General features: G+C 30.8%; 1 long non-coding RNA gene across 1 annotated transcript; it reads left to right on the forward strand.

Moving 5' to 3' along the window:
* The first annotated feature begins 14,445 nt into the window (after nt 1-14,445).
* Nucleotides 14,446-20,240, forward strand: LOC130674954 (uncharacterized). The gene is made up of 4 exons (XR_008991188.1): nt 14,446-15,469; nt 15,601-16,007; nt 16,084-16,376; nt 16,462-20,240. It is a non-coding gene; the product is annotated as an uncharacterized LOC130674954 (long non-coding RNA).
* The last annotated feature ends 702 nt before the right edge of the window (nt 20,241-20,942 follow it).

Genomic DNA, 20,942 nt, shown 5'->3' on the forward strand with positions numbered 1-20,942 from the left:
GTGACAGCATGGCTGCAGTAACGAATTTTCCCATTGGCTTAAAAGCGCGCCAACAGGAAGTAGTTAGCCGCCAATTTCTCTGATTGGCCGGCTGGTAGCGGGTTCTCATGCCATTTTGACACGGTCATGAGCAAGAATTGCAGGTATCGGGCCCAGATAGCGAGTGACCCGGCACTATTCTAACATTCAAGTCAGTAGCGAGTTCGGCTGCTCCCGTACGTAGCGAAAGTACACGAAGCTTTTTAAAATGATTAAGCTCGTGACTGAACAGACCGTAAATTATAAAAAAAAAAATTTGAAAAAATTGCACCTGTAGTTTTATAAATTTTCTATATGTGCATATTTTTATTTTTATTGTTTTTTTTTTTTGTAATTTACTTGTTGAAAAAAACATCCGGAAATTTTTTTAATTGTCTGCTAACTTCAGGATCATTAATTTTTTTTGAGATTTGGAATTGATTTTTATTTTTTATTGATGAAACATTGAGAAGTTCAAAAAAATTTACTTCAATAAAGAAAATTTTCTCAATGATAAAAAAAAATTTTTCGATCGTAAAGCACACTCTGATGCTTCGCATCATGAGTCGTGCAAAATTACATAAATTAACAATGTTTATAATAAAAAAAAGATACATCAAGAAAAAAAAAAGAAAAAAAACTTGAAATAAAAATTTTTCCATTAAAATGAAATCATATAAGTAGTATTTTATAATTATAATAAGAAAAAAATCAAGTTAAATTTATCTTACTGTCGATAATTGATTAAAAAAAAAAAATAATAATGAATAAAAATTAAATTATACATAAAAATTACCTTTTTACAATAAACAAACGCTAACCTCACTTTAACTAAACAATTCACAACTACGTGCAGCGTCCTTTGGTATTTAATTTAGATATATACACTTCTAACTTGTTTAAAAAAAACTAAAGCGACATTAGACAATAATGCGCAGGCGCCTGTGGTGGTATAAATGTACAGAAAAAAATGGCGGGAAGCACAAAAAATTTAAAATATATACAATTTTCTTTCAATAAAGTTTGTTATATTTTTTTTTCTTTTTATTATATTAGTATTTTTTTTTACAATTATAAAAGAACTTATTCAAATTATCTCGATTAATAACAAAAAAAAAAAAAAAAATTTTCGATCGTAAAGGACGGTAATGCACAAGCGCCCCTAGCGGAATAAATGTCCGTATAATGTATAGATATATCACCATCCATGTTAGTTTTACATAGATATATAGATATATAGTTATACAGCCTTTTTTATTCTTTTATTTATTGTAATTAAACGACACTGAGTTACCTAGCCATTTGCAATAAGAGACCTACAATTATTTCAAAGAATTTAAAAAAAAAAATTTTGATTCAATTACTGCATTTTTTCGCAAGTTATCGTGTATACGGGATTCGTACTTGACGGACAGGAAATTTTTTAAAACTATTTTTGATGTTTTTTCCGTTTTTATTCAACTAAATAAATTTTTGAAAAGTATGGAATTAATCTCCATTAAATTTTCTTCAAAATAGTATGCAAACCATCTTAATTCCGTAAACTAACAAGGGTATAATAATTGATTAGTTACCGAAGTGAGGCGAAAAAAAATTTTTCGATCGTAAAGCACGAACGAGTCATGTAAAATTTTATTTTAAAATACGGTTGCCCAAGAGTAATTTTAACCGACCAAGGTCAAGCATTTATAGGTAAAGTTATGAGTTGTTTAGCTAAAACTTTCAAAATGAAACAAATCAAAACAACAGCTTTGCACCCTCAATCGAATGGTTCATTAGAAAGAAGTCATCAAGTCTTAACAGATTATATAAAACATTTCACAAATAACAATGACTGGGATAAATGGTTGCCTCATGCGACTTTTGCTTATAATATGAGTGTACACGAAGGTACAAAGTCCACCTCATATAGATTAGTTTTTGGTAAAGTAGCGCGATTACCATCAGAATTTTCATATTTAGATGATATTCCTACATACGCAGATTACGTTAAAGAACTCGCAATGTGATTGTTAGAATCGAGGAAAGAAGCAAAAGAAAATTTAGAAAATTCAAAACTAAAATCCAAATTACGATATGATAAGAAAATAAATCCCGTAACGTTTAAAATAGGTCAAAATATTGTAACAAATGTGAAACTGATTTTTAAAATATTTGAATAGCTAGAAAACAAATGCCTTCTTCTCTTGTTTTATAGATGTGCGACAAAAGTCAGTTAGTCTTATATTGACAACAAAACAGCACATATCTGTATTCAATAAACTATATCTTTGATTGCCTTTCTTTTGCTGCTGTTACCCTATCCAAAAATTCCCATAGAATCCACTCAACTGCGACAAAAACCGCATAGAATCCTATAGACTGTATTGGTTTCCATGCGGTTTTTATCGCATTTGATTGGATTCTATGGGAATTTTTTGATAGGGTAATTGTGGTGTTGTTATTTCTAATATAAGTGTGTTATTATTGTAGTGTATGAGTGATATTAATTTATAAGATACCAGTTACTACGATTTGGTGTCAGAAGTACGTGTAACCTTTGTGTCGTGTAAACTTATAAATATAAAAAAAAAAAAAAAATATTTGTCAAATTATCGCGACGGGATGGGAAAGGCAAAGATTAAAAAGAAAACGATCGTGATTCTTTTGATATTACTAAAAACGCAATTAATAATAAATTTAAAAAAATAATAAATAAATAAATTCAGTGATCAATTAAACGAGTTTAGTGAAAACATTTTTTTTTAATTTGTGCTCAAGTGCGTGTGTGAATTTAAATAAATTTAGTGATGAATCAAATAAGTTTTATGAACATATTTTTACAATATTAAAGTGCGCGTAGTAATATAAATAAATTTGGTGACGAATTAAATAAGTTTTGTGGATATGTGTTATTATATTAAAGTGCGTGTAGTAAAATAAGTAAATTTGGTGATGAATTAAAAAAAGTTCTGTGGATATGTGTTATAGTGTTAAAGTTCGCGTAGTAATATAAATGTTATGTCTGACTTCGCAAACTTTTTCAAACTCATGTTGAACACTCCTAGGGAATAAATATTCCATTTTCTCATAAGAGAAACCAGGATGGGTTCTATTGAACGATACAGAACGTTGTACCAGATTTCTTTCTTCTGTCTTTCATTCCCTTATCCTTCTTAAGTTCCCCACTTACTTTTTACAACAATTATTCTAATGCGTGGTAACACCCACAACTAGCATTGACAAATTGATTTGCGTCAACGGGACATTTTATATGATGCACCTCACCAGAAAACCCCCTCTTTTCCAAACTCGGACCCCCATGGTTGCAGCGTTAAAAATTTTGATGAGCAAATTACTCTACCGAGCACCGGTTTGCTTTTCGGTTATCAGTTGATTAGTTTCAGCGAAGAGTCGCAATTAGGTACAGCAGTATCTTTCCAAAAATTTCTCAAATAATTTTATTCAGGAAATAAAATTACCAAACAAATAAAATAAACATATACACTGTATATTTATAACAAATATGAAAAGAAAACGAAGTAAAGAAAAGTTATATCAGTGAAAAAAAATATATATTAAAATCTACAGCTCAAAGATAACAAATTAAAATCGCATAGCGAAGAAAAAAAAAAGTATAATACAAAGAAAAGAGAAAAATTTCCATAAATAACAGTGTTATCGGTTGTGAGATATTAGTATAGTGATTAATAGCATTGTCCAGTGTAATTAAATTGAGATACTAAATATTGTAACAAAAAGTGAATACATGTTCAAAAATAAAAATCCACTCTTTTGACAGAGTATCACCTCTATTTCCGTTCAGGAAAATTAAAGGAATATTATTCTGGTAAAACATAAAACTAAAAACGTATAAAATAGAAAATCTCAGTTATACGAAAAGTGTAATAAATATCCAAAAATAAAAATACGAGCTTTTAAAGAGTATCATCTCCAGTTTCTTTTAAGAAAAATAAAGGCATTTTATCATTGCTACCAATTCAAATTTCAAAGTAAAATAAAAAGAAAACCAAAGTGAAAACAATTTTTGTGTTTGATTAATTAAAAATAAGTTAGTTAGTATTAACAACCTATCCTCGCTCGAACATCGCTTGCACGAGAGAGAGAGAGAGACGGGAATCAGTCCAAGGGATCACAACGAAGGAACACACTTCAAGGGTCCAAGGGTCCACAACGAAGGAGCACACTTCAGAATAAAAGTAATTGAAGGAGAATTATCACCGCAAAGGTAAGAAATTTATAAGTGGCTATTTTTTCTTTTAAAAATAACCAAATTTCAATCAGCCTCAACTTAGGCGGAAATAAGGAAGCCATAATTTCATAACGGTATGTATCGGTTAACATATAATATATACAGATAAATAGAAAGATACCTCTATTTAGCTATAACTAGAATTAAAGGAAGACCCGCATCGAAACGTGTCCCTAAAAATAAAATAAGGCTCGAACTAAACATTTGAGCCGAAAATTGCATTGGTTAGTCTGAACGCCTAATCCACGCAACCAAATATTAAATTAAATCATAGTCGGACATAACATAAATAAATACGGTGATGAATAAATTAAAATTTGTGAATATATTTTATAATATAGATTTAAGTGCGTGTAATAATTTAAATGGATTCAGTGATTAAATAATTAAGTTTTGTGAAAATATCTTTCTTAATCGGTGTCAAAGTGCGTATTTGAATTTATTTGTGTAATGTACTATATATAAAAAAAAAAAAAGTTTGGGATTAATGAATTAATGTTGTGAAAATATTTCTATCAATTAGTGTTAAAGTGCGAGTCTGAGTAATTACGCGTGTGATAAAAATATAAAATAAAACCGGGTATATTTAATGATTTTGTGTTGAAGAACAATAGATAAAAAATTTTGGATAGATAGGCATTTTTGAAAATTTTCATCTGGGCTATGTAATGCCTCAAGTATTTATCGAGTTAATAAATATAGTTTTATACGAATGAATAGGAAAGTTTTATGAAACTGCTGAGATTACTATCATGAGTCAAATTTAAAAAAAAAAGACGAAAAGTCGATGTTAACGGAAATAATTATAAAAAAATTTATTTACTTCAATGCGATTGGGAGGGTCCTTATGCAATTGAAAATAGGCTAAATAACGTAGTTTATAAAATTAGAAAAATACCAAATGAAAATATAAAATCATGCATGTAAATCGTCATGTACCATATTGTGATCAATAAGAGGAAATAAAAGAGAAGTCTGGCTGGGGCCCTGAACGATCTCAGTGTAGACGTTGTAAAGGGTTCCCGGGATTCTATAGTCAATTAGGAAGTCTAGGATATCTTGCAAACTTATAGAATTGAAGATGTCTGAACAACTGCTAAAGTCTTGGGCTCTGAAAGATCTCGGTGGTAACGTTGTTCAAGGGATTCCCGGGATTCTGTAAGGACTGGAAATGTTCTGGGTTTGAGTATATTATCTAAAGGGAAGTCTGGCCGTGGGCCCTGAACGATTAATCGTTGCGGGGTTCCCGGGATTCCTCAGTCATTGATCGGAGACTGGATATTTCTTTTGATCTAATTGAGCTCATCGAGGATCAAAAGTTTGATTCTGAGGGCTTATCAATGGCTAAGAGCAACCTGACTGGAGCTTTGGGATCCATCCGGAGTTGACACAGTCGACATTTCTCTTTGGTTGATGGCCACGACTTCTGAGAAATAGATGCATGCCCTGGAGAGTTTCCGAGGAGCTTTTAGGGAGAAAAATAAAATTCGTTGCAACGTGTGTTATTCAGTATCATTGATATGTTAGCTATAGATGACATATCGGAGAATGGTCAGGATGAATCGAACGGCAGAACATTGAGCATTTAAGATCGAAATTATTGAATTGATCACGATAATAAAAGTTTATAATTAACAACTGATAAATATTTGAAATTATGGCAATTAATATAATCAAGCTTGAAATAATTGAATACTTGGATTTTAAGAATGGTGACTATAGGGCTCTCAATAATTTCTTTTTGAGGAAGAATTGGATTCCGTTGTATGAACTCAAGGACATTGATAGCATAGTGGATTACTTCTATAAGTCTATTCAGGAAGGTATCGACACATATATTCCTAGAACAGTAAAAAAGGATTATAAATATCCAAGCTGGTTTAGTGATTTTTTAATTAGGAAGATAAAGAATAAGAGAGCCGCCCATAACAGATACAAAAGCACTGGATTTCACCAGGACTATGAGATTTTTAGTAAATTAAGGAGGAAATGTAAGGAACTATGTCTACAATGCTATGAGGAATTCACTAGTAGGGCAGAAGAAAGGCTTAACGAAGGTCCATCCTATTTCTGGGGATTTTTTAGGAAGAAAAGAAACTCGAATCAGGGTATACCATCTACAATGGAGTGGTCAGATAATAAGGCAGAAGGGGTTGAGAATGTATGTAATCTTTTTGCTGATTTCTTCAATAGTATACACGACAACGAAGCCTTACTACCACAAGAAGAGGCTAACAGGATTCTGAAGGAGATGACCAATGGAAACTCTAATATAAACGGAATTGAGATTACTTTTAATGAGCTTCTTAAAGTAATGCTATCATCGGGTCAGTCCAAAGGACCTGGACCGGATGGGATTTCAAATCTTTTTCTTCGGGAGTATGCTGTCGGACTCAGTGAGCCTTTGTGGTTTATTTTTGATAAATCTCTAAAGTGGGGAGTCTTTCCTGACAGTTTGAAGGAGGCGTATGTCGTTCCAATCTACAAATCAGGTACTAGGAGTGATGTAAGCAACTACAGACAAGTCTGTATTCAATCCGCTTTGTCCAAATTATTTGAGAAAATAATTTACAGGCGTATTGAATTCTGATTCAAGAGGAATCAGGAATATGGGCGACCTATTTGAGTTACGAAATGATATCAACAAGTTGTCAGATTGGTGTGATATTAATAAACTCAAACTGAATGTAAAAAAATGCGCTATAATCACGTTTGGCAGATGTTCGAGAGACAATTATTGCAATCAACACCAATGCTTTATTAAGAATGATGTTGTCCCACAAGTGGATGAAATAAGAGATTTGGGGATATATATTGATAGCAAGTTAACTTATAGAGGACATCTGAACAGTGTAGTTGCTAAGGCCAATAAAACTTTGGGCAGTCTGTTGAGGTCTAGTAGAGATTTCAAGCAGGATAACACTTTAATCAAACTATTTTGCTCTTTAGTGAGACCAGTGCTGAAATATGGATGTGTCATATGGGATCCCATTTATAACAACCAGATTGAAAAATTGGAATTGGTTCAAAGGAAATTTTTAAGACATATCAGATACCGTAATAGCAAGAAGGGAATCCTGCTACACAGATATCAAGCCTACGAGTATAGTGGACTATCTTCCTTAGCCGATAGGAGAAAATATCTGACATTGTGCTGTGGGTTTAATATTATTAATGGGCATATTGATGCCTCAGAGCTGCTCGGTATGTTAGGACTTGCTGTGCCAAATATCAACTTAAGATGTAACAGAATAATGGAGATTCCTATAGTAAAGTCGCGTTTTCCGACACGCTCTCCACTGTATAGAATTTCTAAAATTATTAATGAAGATGCCACAGAAGTTGATTTTTTTGGAGCTTCATCGGAGAGCTGTAAGGAGAAAGCTAGGAGGGCAATTTTAAACTGAACTTTCTAGTTATGAGTTATGAGTTATGATTTTTGATTTTTTGCGATTAGTTTCTGGTTATTTTTGTTGTTAAAGTTACGCTGATGAATGATTAATTATTCACACTTTATATTATATTATATTTGTTATTAGTATGTATAATTGCTGAGGAGCATTGAATAAATAAATAAATAAATAAATGATAGGATATAACGATGAAATATGTTTAGCTATAAAACTTAATAAAATGTTGGAGATACTCGTTTTGTTTGATTATTATGTGCAGATAATATTTCCAATTTCATTGGGGAAGGAGAGAATGAGTCCATTCCTATCCTTCAAGAAGGAGAGGAATGAGTTCCTGTTCCCATCCCGTACCTGATCCTATTCCCATTGAAGGTCCATTCAATCAAGAGGAGGTTTATATTTTTAATTTTATTTATTTTAATTCGTTGAATAGAAAAATAGAGTCACGCATACCAATCAACTTCTTAGCAGAATATTTTATTTTTTTATTATCAATTCTTAGCTCAATTAAAAAATAGATTATTTTTTAAATTTTTTTATTATTTTTGCGTTAGCCTACAGGGTTGTTTTTTGGCTATGGTGTTTTTTTCCCTGTAGGGTGATAGATAGGGTGTGTTGAGACCATAGCGGAATCGAACCAAAAATTGCAAATGGTATTAATTTCAGTTAAGTTCGATTCTTCCAACACAATTTTTTATCGGGACGATAATTTTATTGAGAAGGGGGTAGTGTAACGAATGTGAAACTGATCTTTAAAATATTTGAATAGCTAAAAAACAAATGCCTTCTTCTCTTGTTTTATAGATGTGCGACAAAAGTCAGTTAGTCTTATATTGACAACAAAACAGCACATATCTGTATTCAATAAACTATATCTTGGATTGCCCCATTCGCTGCTGTTAATTGTGGTGTTGTTAATTCTAATATAAGTGTGTTATTATTGTAGTGTATAAGTGATATTAATGTATAAGATATCAGTTACTACAATATTTATTTAATAAAAAACCAGAGAGACGGTAAATTTGGTGACAATTATTTGGGTCCTTATAAAATTACCGAAATTTTTCCAGATGAAAACGATATAGAAATCGAATATAAACCTGAAATCCATTGCGACAGAGCTAAATTAGCTTATAAGTAAATCGAAATTTTTTCACACCAACATCTTTTCAAAATTGCATTTAAGTAATGCATTTAAGTAACTCTAGGGAACAAATGATTTATTAAAAGTAACAAAGAAAAATATACAATATCGAATGATTCATGATCTGATTTAATTAACATGTAAGAATAACTACGTCTAATTAAGAGAATTTAAATTCTATTTGTAAATATTTTTGAAAGACTGGAAACATAGACATAATTAAAGTTAAACAGTTAATAAAGATAAGATTAAATAAAAAAAAATTAAATACAACGAATTGAATAATGCTAGAAATAAAATATTCTAGAACCAGTATGATAATAGCTAATCATTATAGTTTATAATATAACGCACAATAGATGACAGATAATCGTAAAAATAACCGAATAGTATCCAAATTTTTGAAATTAAAATAATATGAAATATTGAAAATAGAAAACGAATAGAGAATTCGGGTTCAAAAAGTGAATTAAAAAGGATTAAAAAAGCAAACATATTTAATACTACTTGATACTCTCCAATACTCTTAATTCTCCGGAGAATTAAGATCGAACATAAAACGAATCCTTTTCAATTCTCCTTCATCTAGCGAAAAAGTTATTATCATTTTAGGATTAAAAAGAATAAAAAAGGATTAAATATTGTTAATCCTAACTTATCCTTTTTCATTCTAAAATAATATTGCAATTTCTGTTCTCGTTGAGAATTCAAGAGAATAAAAGAGGATTCGAAAAAGTTTGATACTAACTAATTCTTTTCAATTCTAAAATAATATTGTAATTTTTATTCTCACGGTGGATTCAAGAGAATAAAAAAGAATTCAAAAAGTTGAATTCTAGCTAATTCTTTTTTAATTCTAAAATGATATTGCAATTTTTGTTCTCACGATGAATTCAAGAAAATAAAAAAGGATTCAAAAAGTTGAATTCTATAACAGGGCTAATGCTGCTACTCTGGTCGTCCTTCATCAAGGGCGCCACTGGAAGCGATAACGGCCTCCCAGAGCCGGTTCTTAGATCATCAGGGTCGGTGTAAATTAATTCATTTGTAAGAGAAGGGAGAGTAAGGATAATTTATAATTATTAACACTTTATTTAAAACAACAATTTTAACCTTTATTTATATGACCTTATAAACTTATTGTCCTTATAACACTTATCAACCTTATTACTACCGTCAACTACCTTTGACGTTTTCTTTTAAAACTTATTCTCGTCAACTACCTTCGACGATTTCCTAAACCTTTATTAAGCCAACTACCTTTGGCATCACACACACACTCACACTGAGTCCCCTGGACTTATTATACACACACACGCGACTCAACTAAACCTTAACTTAATCCTCCACGCGGTCACCAAGACCCTCTACGCGACTTTTACCTCTACAATTAATTCATTCACGCGGTCCCCTGGACCCTCTACGTGATATAAAACCTTTACAACAAATTCACGCGGTCACCTTGACCCTCTACGTGATTTTAACACTAATAATTTTAATATCACTAACTCTATTATCACTTTTAACCCACACATTCTTTTAGCAATTTTCCTTTTACCAGTATTAAAATCCTTCGATTCAATTCACCGTTTAAAATTACAAATCAATTAATATACAACCAATTAACCGTTTTCACCAACAATAAAATAAATTAATTAAAATTTAGTTTAAAGATATTTTTATTAATTAATTAATTTTTTAATCAACTATCTCACTATTCCTTTTATCTCCATTTTCATTTTAGTAATTATCTGTAACCACAATAAATTTACGTCAGAAATTTTTAATACCACATTCACCCGTTTCTCACTCGATTCTTCAAAGTATGCGTTACTGACTACTTTTGACTTCTTCGATTCTTTTCTTTTCGGACACTTGATTTTCATTTATTGTTATTAACTTCACTTTATTAATTACTATTATTTAATAAGTTTAATTATTAATTAATTAAATTTTATCTCAGACTTTTCGCGTCTGTTAACTTTGTCTTATTTAGTTATTTAACGGTTTCTTTATAAATTTAAATGATTTATTTAATTAATTTACCTAATTTTATTTATTTATTTTGATTAAACAATTATATTTAACTCGGACTAGAGCACGAAATTTCTGGCTTGTGTTGTCACACAATAGGCCTAGAATTTTCTACGACGCAATAATTCCGGCAATGGCCTGGAATTATGGACGACGCCCATGATCCGGCTAAAGGGCCTGAATCCGTTTAGACAACGTTTGGCTTAAGGTAATTTTAACATAATTTACACTAATTAATTTATTACGGGCCTATACGCGGATTACCCCGACGAACGATTAAGTATGTTTATTGAATTGAATCAATATTCTGGCTTGGGCCTAGAAAATTAATTTCATTAATACCTGATTTTATTTTCGATGTTTTCCGGTGGCTTTGTCTCCGTCTGGTGGTTCGTCTCGTCAGGTTCCTTTGGCTCTCCGTCTCGTTCGTCAAAGATCCAAATTTACTTGTACTCTACTGCGTAAATTCAGCGTCTCAATCCTCGGGTGGTCTGTCCGGTTGTATGTGTAGATCTTGATGGTTACCCGGCCCTGCCGGTTCTGCCTTTGTACGTCTTGATGGCTACCCGGCCCTGCCGGTTCTGTGTCCTCTCTGCTGCTGTCTTCCGTTTTTAATAATTTCACTCGAGTGTCTTCGGTTGTTATCGGACAACCACTCCTCTACCAATTTATGATTGGGCCTAGCGTAAGAGTACTTTCAATCAGCGCAGCCGGCGACAAGTCGAAAAACTCATTAAATTGCTCGTTTGGGGTTGCGGGCAGGGTTAATGACCATCAGCGAAAAATCGCGATGTTGGTCAATAAAATAACTTATTTTTCCCTGTTACAATTTTAACTAATTCTTTTTAATTTTAAAATAATAATCAATTTCTGTTCTCGCGGAGGATTTAAGAGAATAAAAACGGATTCATAAAAGTTAAACTCTACCTAATTCTTTTTAATTCTGAAATAATATTGCAATTTCTGTTCTCGTGGAGGATTCAAGAGAATAAAAGAGGATTCGAAAAAGTTCAATCCTAACTTATCGTTTTTAATTCTAAAATAATATTCAATTTCTGTTCTCGCGGAGAATTCAAGAGACTAAAAGAGGATTCGAAAAAATTTAATTCTAACAGATTCTTTGTAATTCTAAAATAACTTCGAATTCCTGTTCTCGCGGAAGATTCAAGAGAATAAAAAAGGATTTAAAAAGATTAATTCTAACTAATTTTTTTTAATTCTAAAATAATGTTAAATTTCTGTTCTCACGGAGGATTCAAGAGAATTAAAAAGGATTCAAAAAGTATAATTCTAAGCGTGTGCGGGCTTCTTGGATATGGACACTTATAGTAGAAGTGTTAAAAGCAAATGCAGCGGACGTTATCGTCAGTCAGCACTCCACTGCTACCAAGTGAACTTTACGTAGCAGAGTGGGAAGTACCTACTGGTAGTGGCGCAGTATACCCTGCACTACGTCCTATATATATATCTGGTATAGATAATATATTATATTCGGTATAACCAGTGGTCTTCCCCATAGACAGTTCGGAATATCCATCCCCGTTAGGGCTCTCTATATTTTTCTTGGGAATAGTTCTTTATTCTATTCCAATTCTCTGAAAAGAATTAAAAAGTATTGAAAATTTCTAAATATGAATTCTTTTTGATTGTATTTCATTCTCTGAAGTGGATTAAAAAGTATTGATAATTGCTAAATATGAATTCTTTTTAATTCTATTTAATTCTCTAAAGACGATTAAAAAGTATTGAAAATAACTAAATTTGAATTTTTTTCAAATCTATTTAATTCTATGAAGACGATTAATAAGTATTGAAAATTGCTAAATATGAATTTTTTTCAAATCTATTTAATTCTATGAAGACGATTAATAAGTATTGAAAATTGCTAATTATGAATTCTTTTTAATTCTATTATATTCTTTTAAGAGGATTAAAAAGTATTAAAAATAGCTAAATTTGAATTCTTTGCAATTCTCTGAAAAGAACTAAAAAGGATTGGAAATTGCTAAATATGAATTCTTTTTAATTCTATTGAATTTTCTGAAGAAGATTCGAAAGTATTGAAAATAACTAAATTTGAATTCTTTTCAATTCTATTTAACTCTCTGAAGACGATTAAAAAGTATTGAAAATTGCTAAATATGAAATCTTTTTAATTCTATCGAATTTTCTGAAGAGGATTTAAAAGTATTGAAAATAGCTAAATTTGAATTCTTTCAAATTCTATTTAATTCTTTGAAGAGGATTAAAAAGAATTGGAAATTCCCGTATGAAAAAGCAATATATGAGCTTCAGTATAATTAAAAATATATGATAGATTATATGGAATTATAAGAAGTCATATATAGAGCCATATACAAAATTTTGCCGAAATATTAGATGATTTTATAATTTGCAGCATATATATTGGTAATATATTTTTTTTACATTCTAACTTATAAATATTGCTTATAATATTGTATACTATACTTTCAGTTATATAATAAGATATATGATTTAATTATATGACTGACATATAATATTTATACATGTAAATATATACTCATATAAATATATGTTCACATATATTTGTATAAATGTATGTAAATATATATTTATATAGATATATGTTTATATATATTTGCACAAATATAAAACTAGAGATTTCAAGCTATAAAATGCTTTTTTTTAAATCTCGATACGATTAATTTTCATGAAGTTACAGTCTTGCAAAAATCACTAAAAAATTTCTAAAATTTTTTTGTTCATTTAATTTTTGGTATGAGTGTATTTTTTAATTATTTATATATAATAATATCGAAATTATTATAATATTGAAATTGTAAGTTTATATATAAAACGAGAATGTAATTTGAGATGTAATATCATATGTATACAATTACATATATTATAAATTATATGGATTATAATAATATTGAAATTATAAATTAATTTATAAGATGAAACATATATTTTACGTTATAAATTAATATATAAAGCGGACATATAATTTTTGATACAATATCACATGTATATATTTACATATATTATAAATGATATGGATTATTGTAATATTAAATGTATAAATTATTATATATGATAAATCATATATTAATCAATAGTAATAATTTTGCCGCCATATATGGTCAGTTATTTAACATATATTTTTTTATAAATTATCGACAATATATGGTTTTTTCATACGAGTTGCTAAATTCGAATTCTTTTTAATCCTCTTTAATTCTCTTTTTTAACCAGGGAAGAAAAGGAAAAGTAAATATACACTAAAGAAAAATGAATGAATAAATGAATAAAAAGAAAAATTTTATTATAATAAATTAATAATAGACAAATAAAACAATAGAAATTTTTTTTTCGCTCCCATACGCTTAACCGAATCAATATTTATTTAATAATTATTAAATATAAACTTAATTATAATTAAGTGATAAAAAAAAAAAAAAATTAAAAAGAAAACGAAAATAAACAAAAGAAAGCTTATCAGAAATAAAAAAAAAGTAATAAATAAATGAATAAATGAATAAGTAAATAATGTAAAAAGTTTTTTTTTAATGATAATCTTTAGAAATAAAAGAAATAAGAACTTTTCTTGTCTATGTAATCCTTATGGTGAATAACACATTTATATTGTATAATATTACATGAGTAAATTGATATGTTAACATAATTTTCTAATGATTTAAGAAAAAAATATAAAATGAACACAAAAAAATGTTATATTCACGAAATTAAAATATGTACAGATTTCACGTCGGTAAAATAAAACTTTAATACTTAGTATCTTTCACAGATAAGGCTCGAACGAGCGAGGGCGCTTGTCTACCGGGATGGAGTGTGTTACGTCTCAGCCTGTATGGCAGATGACGTAGGCTTTTACTTCCTTAATTACCGACCTGAAACCTAATCAATTGTATCGAATATCGATAATCTAGTAATTCCATTAATATTTAAATAATCATATAAACTAATATAATATAATAATAGAATAATATTATTTAAGATATTTGAACGTTAAGAATATGAGTAATATTTGATAAACTTATTTTTCTAAATTTTATCAAATATAAATAAGCGCTGACGCCTCGAGTTAATCCTCGAGACGTGCAGCTGCACAAATATCTATTTTGTTTAAGATAGCTTTTGTTAATAGATAAGTGACTCATTTGTTAGTCACAAAAGTGGAGAGATCGTGAGAACTAAGTAATTTCAACAAATATTAGAATGGATCATTCGAGAACATGCGTTATCTCGAATGACCCCTCCATATGAATCGATGCGCGAGTCTGATGCTCAAACGTATTGATAAGAGTTACTCTAGTTTTTCTCGATCAAGAGAAGTCAGTCTAAAATATATAATCATCGAGAGCAATCAGGCTCAGGATAGAACGCTTGACTTCGTTCTCACATTTTTGAAGCTATTGTTAAGAATAACTTAATAATATTATCATACCAGAATTATACGTTTTACAAATTCTTTAACTATCTCTTTATTCATTGACTAAAACAGATCCAGATAATATATTTAATAACATATAAATATAACCAGTTTATTTCAACCACCAACTGGTGGCTGTTCAACCCATAACTAATTATTATTTATAATTATATGTAAGTTTTCATCACGTCCAATTTAAATCGACCGCTCAACTACGCCAGCGCCAAAACATCAACCAGGACGTAACAATTAGATCCAGGGGATCTGGCAAGTTGCCAATTGATTTTAAAATTTTTTGTTCCAGGGGATCAGACCGGTGGCCAAATTTTGTAAAAGTCCAGGGGACTAAATTTTATTTTATTAAGATCCAGGGGATCAGGCCGGTGGCCATTTTCGTGAAAGTCCAGAAGAAAAATTTTGTTTTAATTAAAAGATCCAGGGGATCAGGCCGGTGGCCAATTAATCGTGAAAGTCCAGTGGACAATTTTAAATAAGATCCAAGGGATCAGGCCGGTGGCCAATTCGTTATAAATTTCCAGGGGACTCGTTCGTGTAATTAATAAAAGTCCGGTGGACAAAATTTTAGTTAATTAGTTTGTAAGAATAAGAAGTCCGGTGGACAGTTTTGTTAAAAATAATTATAAAGTATAAAAGCCCGGTGGTCAAAGTGATAATTGGTGAATAAAATTCAGTAATTATATGATTTAAATTGTGTGTGAAAATTAATTTAATCCCTCAATCTGCTCACTCTTATAATTTTCAACAACCCTGATTTCTATTATAACAGCTCCGGTTCTGGAAGGCCGAGTCCTAGCTTCCAGTGGCGCCCTTATTAAGATCAATTATTAAAGGGGCTAAACTTGCCAAGGTTGAGATATACCCTGTTATAATGCATTGAGGCAGAAATCATTGTCAGTGATCAAAATCGAGATTTGAATGAGTTTTGACTTAGGTCAGAGCAATAATATATGGAATATCCAAGAAAAACATTAAAGACTGGGTTTTTTAAATTTTTTGCTGACAATATGTTTAAAATTAAGGAACAAGTTATATGAAATTATCTGATGATCGAAAGAGTTGGTATGATTTCAGACACATTTTAGCACATTATATTTTGATTTATCTGGAAAAAAAAACATAAAATGTTATTTTTTTAACTTTTCAGCGCCGATATCTTTTGAACTAATCAACCAATTTTGACGTGTGAGGTGGCAATCGTCGCGTTTTCTTGAATTCTAGAGCTGATTAAAATTAGAAATCGATCGGTTCAACCGTTTCGAAGATATTTGGATAAAATCGTTTTTAACCATTTCTTTCTCCAACGATATCTCGCGAACAAATCAACCGATTGAGATGGTTGTGGTCGCATTTGACGCAGCTTATAAAGTTCTAGAGCTGATTAGATTTTGAAGTCGATCGTTTAACTCGTTTCTGAGAAATCAATAAAAAAATTTTTTTTTTTTTCGTAATTTGCCAACATTTTCGAGTAAACTTGATTGAATGATCTGAAATTTCCAGGAAAGTTGACGGCCAACAAACTCTTTCGATTGCCACCTTAAACATCCAAATCGGTTCATTAGTTAAAAAGTTGCAAAGAGTTTACACACACACACACACACACACACACATACTCGGACATCATTCTGACAATAATCAGAATAGCTTCCTAGGACCTCAAAACGTCGACATCTGATAAAAACTCGATTTTTGAAAATCGGTGTAAAAACAATAACTTCCCGAATTTTTCGAAAATCATCGATTTTCTTAGCGGGAAGTTAAATAAAAAATCTGTCTATCGGTTGACCCTGCGGGCCAGCTCCAAAACTTCCCGCTGTTTTCGAGCTCGAAAACATTGTTGTGGATACATTTTCGAGCTATTCGAGCTTGAAAAAACTTTTGTGTGCCATTGTTTTCGAAAAAAACAGATTTTGGCATTTCTTTCTCCCACGATATCTCAGGAATGAATTGACCAATTTTGATGGTTGAGGCGGCAATCGGCGTATTTCATTGAGTTCTAGAGCTGATAAAATTTTGAAATTGTTTGGTTCAGTTTTTTTCGAAGATATTCGGAAAAAACCGTTTTTTACCATTTCTTTCGCCCGCGATAACTCTCGAACGAATACTCCGATTGAGATAGCTAAGGCGGCAATCGACGCGTTTTATCAAGTCCTATAGCTGATTATATTCTGAAGGTGATCGTATAAGTCGTTTCTAAGAAATCAATACAAAACTAAAAAAAACAAATTTTTTTTTTCTCGTAATTTACCAATATTTTCGAGTCTACTTGATCAAACGATCTGAAATTTTCATAAAAGTTGATTGCCAACAAACATTTTCGATTGCCGCCTTAACCATCCAAATCGGTTCATTAGTCAAAAAGTTATAGACCGGTCACACACATACATACACACATACACAAACACACATATACATACATACATACAGACACTCGGACATTATTCTGAAAATAGTCAGAATAGCTTCCTAGGACCTCAAAACGTCGACATCTGATGAAATTTCGATTTTCGCAAATCGGGGTGTAAACAATAACTTCCCAATTTTTCGAAAATTGTCGATTTTCTTAGCGGGAAGTTAAAATTAGAAGTTTACTCGATTATATCAAAACAGCTTGCAGAGTACGATTATAGAATTGTTGTGGTCACACAAGCTCTTTTTTACAAGTTAATCTTTCATTATTCATCTGATTTTTTAATTTTTTTATTTTGAGCTGATTTTTTTTAATATTTATAACTAATTGATACGAGTAAACTGTAAGAGAGAGAGAGAGAGAGGTCCATTATTTTTGTTCTAATTAATAAATAAAAAAAAAAATAAAAACGTCGGCTAACTTTAGTGTTATTTTTTTAAAATTGCATTTTTAATTTTTCAAAATTATTACATGTTAATTTTTGTTGTCATGATTTATTTGTTAACAAAAGTTCTAAAAATTGTAAAATATCTGCTTAATTAATTTTTATGGCCTCAACAGCGCAGTCGGTCTCACTCAGTCTCATACGCGTGGATAATGCTCTCGCGCTTCCACCCACAGAGGTATCAAAATTGATTTTAGAGGATGATTGGCCCCTTGGATCGGTCTGTCTTCTTGTCAAAGGTTTTAAAATAGTTGTCTGGTGAACATATATAAAAATAGAGCATTAGAATTTACGTGAGGTTGGCTAATTATTTACGGAGCTTTAAAGCATCTGCAAAGCAATACGGCCGACGGAAAGTGTCTGGGAGTATTGACGACTTATTTTTCACTATATTATTTAAAACATACGTGAAAATCAGCCATGAGAAATTATGTGAAGTAAGTAATGTTTTTATGTACCTTGATCACCTGATACCTGCAAATTGGCCGTTTAACTAAGCTAGCAGGTAGGCATACGATTGTAGTACATACTAACGATACTCAATCGTCCACATTTCGTCCGTCAGAAAATACGTGACGTCTGCCGGCCCTGGGATCTTGGACTATTTGTGATTTGGACGTCTCATCAACATTTAATGAAGTCTTTAAGAAGTTCTCAAGATGTCAAATGAGCCACCTAGCGAACTCAGTAAGACGTCTGTAAAAAGAGTTCTCAAAGAGTTTTTTTTCTGACTTCGCAAATCAGACTTAAGTATGAGCTTACCATGACGTCTCAAGGAGCTCTCAATTTTGACTTCATCTTGACTTCAAAGAAGTTCAAAGAAAGAATACATTTAGACGTCACAAAAATGACGTCATATTTATAGAGTCTTCAAGAACTCTTAATTACGAGTTCTTAAAAACAATACCATTAAGAAGTCATTATAAGCCTTCTTTAGGACGCCTTCAAAGAAACGTCGTCAAGCAGTCATTCCAGTTTGAATGCTGTCTGAGTACACTTGGGGCTATTAAAAAAAATGTTTCGGAAAAAATTTTGAAAAATGAAAAAGCTTTCGAATTTTGAATTTTCAAAAACCGTCAAAATTGTATGGCGACATCAAGTTTTGTGATCAAATTTTTTACTACACTACCCTTAAGCAACCTTAAAAGGTTCTGTAAATCTCAGAGAGATTTGTTTTTTGGATTCAAAATTATAAATTTTTTAATTTCCGCAAAAAAAAATTTTGTTTTTTTTCACTTCTGAGTCTAGCATAGTTGAAAAAAACTATTCTATGAATAAAAACAGATTTCAAACGATAGTTTAAAATCGAGCTAAGTTATAGCGATGTAAAAGAAGGCCATTCGATTTACATGCTTTATAAATGGGAAAAATTTTAAATGGAAAAGAGGTACTCAAAGTTAATATTATGGGCTCAAGCTTTGAGGGATTTTTTTCCGATGTGTACAACGATATTTAGAGGTCAGCAAAAAGAAATAGTTGACTTTTTTAAAGCACCCTAATATACATTTATATATATGTATAATTTATATCAGTTATACTTATGTCGCTGTCTCAACGTCACATTGAAGAGGAACAAGTTATACGATTAAAATGTATCTATTTGATTAAATCTTCACACTATTGGTTGAGCTCAATATCAATAGTTAAGAATTGCGCTTTTAGCAAAATCCACGTGGGAATTCATTTTCTTAACTGAATTCTCATTTCTTTTTTTTGGGTCGATTGTTCCGATGTAGTATCTTACATGGCTTTCGGTGAAAATTCAAACTCATTTAAATCCATATGAGAATCGAGTATAGATTTCTGTATCGATTTTCACAATGATACAAACATAAAAAATTTAAGCAACTGTTGGCCCTGCGGGCCATTCCCAAAACCTCCCTCAGCGAGCTCGGACACATTATTGTAAATACGTTTTCGAGCTCTTTGAGTCCGAGAATACTCTTCTGTCCATGCTCAAACAAGTTACATTTAATGTTAAAGTTTGAAAATTTAAGAATCGAAAGTAATTAATGAACAAGCGTTTTTTAAATATTAATTTCCGATTATGTTTGATAAAATGAATGTGACCAGGCAGAAAGCAATGTTAGTGATTAAAATAAGGATTTAAGTGGATTTAGACCCGGATCAGAATGTTAATACACTAATGCAAAAAATTAAAGGAGCAGAAAAATTTTAAAAAATTTTTTAATGATTTTTGGAAGGCTGTAACTTGGTGAAAAATAATCGTATCGAGATTTTAAAAAAAGAATTTTACAGCTTAAAATCTCTCGTTTTGGTGCATTTTTTCAAAATTTTTTAAAAGCTCCGGTTTTTGCGCAAACCTGAGAAATACCGCGAGACAAAAAATTTCTAAATTTTTTTTATTTCCGAAAAACCCACGGACCGCGGAAAAATTCTTTCAAATAAACGAATGCATAGCTCGTTTAGCAAATTTATTCAGCTTCAATTTGTTTTTTTTTTTTAACCTCGTAGGACAATTTATCGCAGAGATATCAGCCTTCAAACAGAAAATGATCCTTTCGGCTTTGATCATCGATATTTCAGGTACCAATGATCGCACAGAAAGTTGAAGGGCGGTGGTAAAAACTTAAATGAATTTCCTACACGACACTGTCATCATTTTTTGAAAAAAAAATTTTTTTTATCATTAACATCCATTAGAAGTGAGTACAAAAAAAATGACTTTTTTTAGTTTTTTAGTAAATCAACCGCTACTCTGCAAATATCGATAAAAAAAATAATGTTGCCAGGGACTTTTTTAGCTTAATGT

This window comes from Microplitis mediator, chromosome 9 (assembly GCF_029852145.1).
Source record: "Microplitis mediator isolate UGA2020A chromosome 9, iyMicMedi2.1, whole genome shotgun sequence".
Classification (NCBI taxonomy): domain Eukaryota; kingdom Metazoa; phylum Arthropoda; class Insecta; order Hymenoptera; family Braconidae; genus Microplitis; species Microplitis mediator.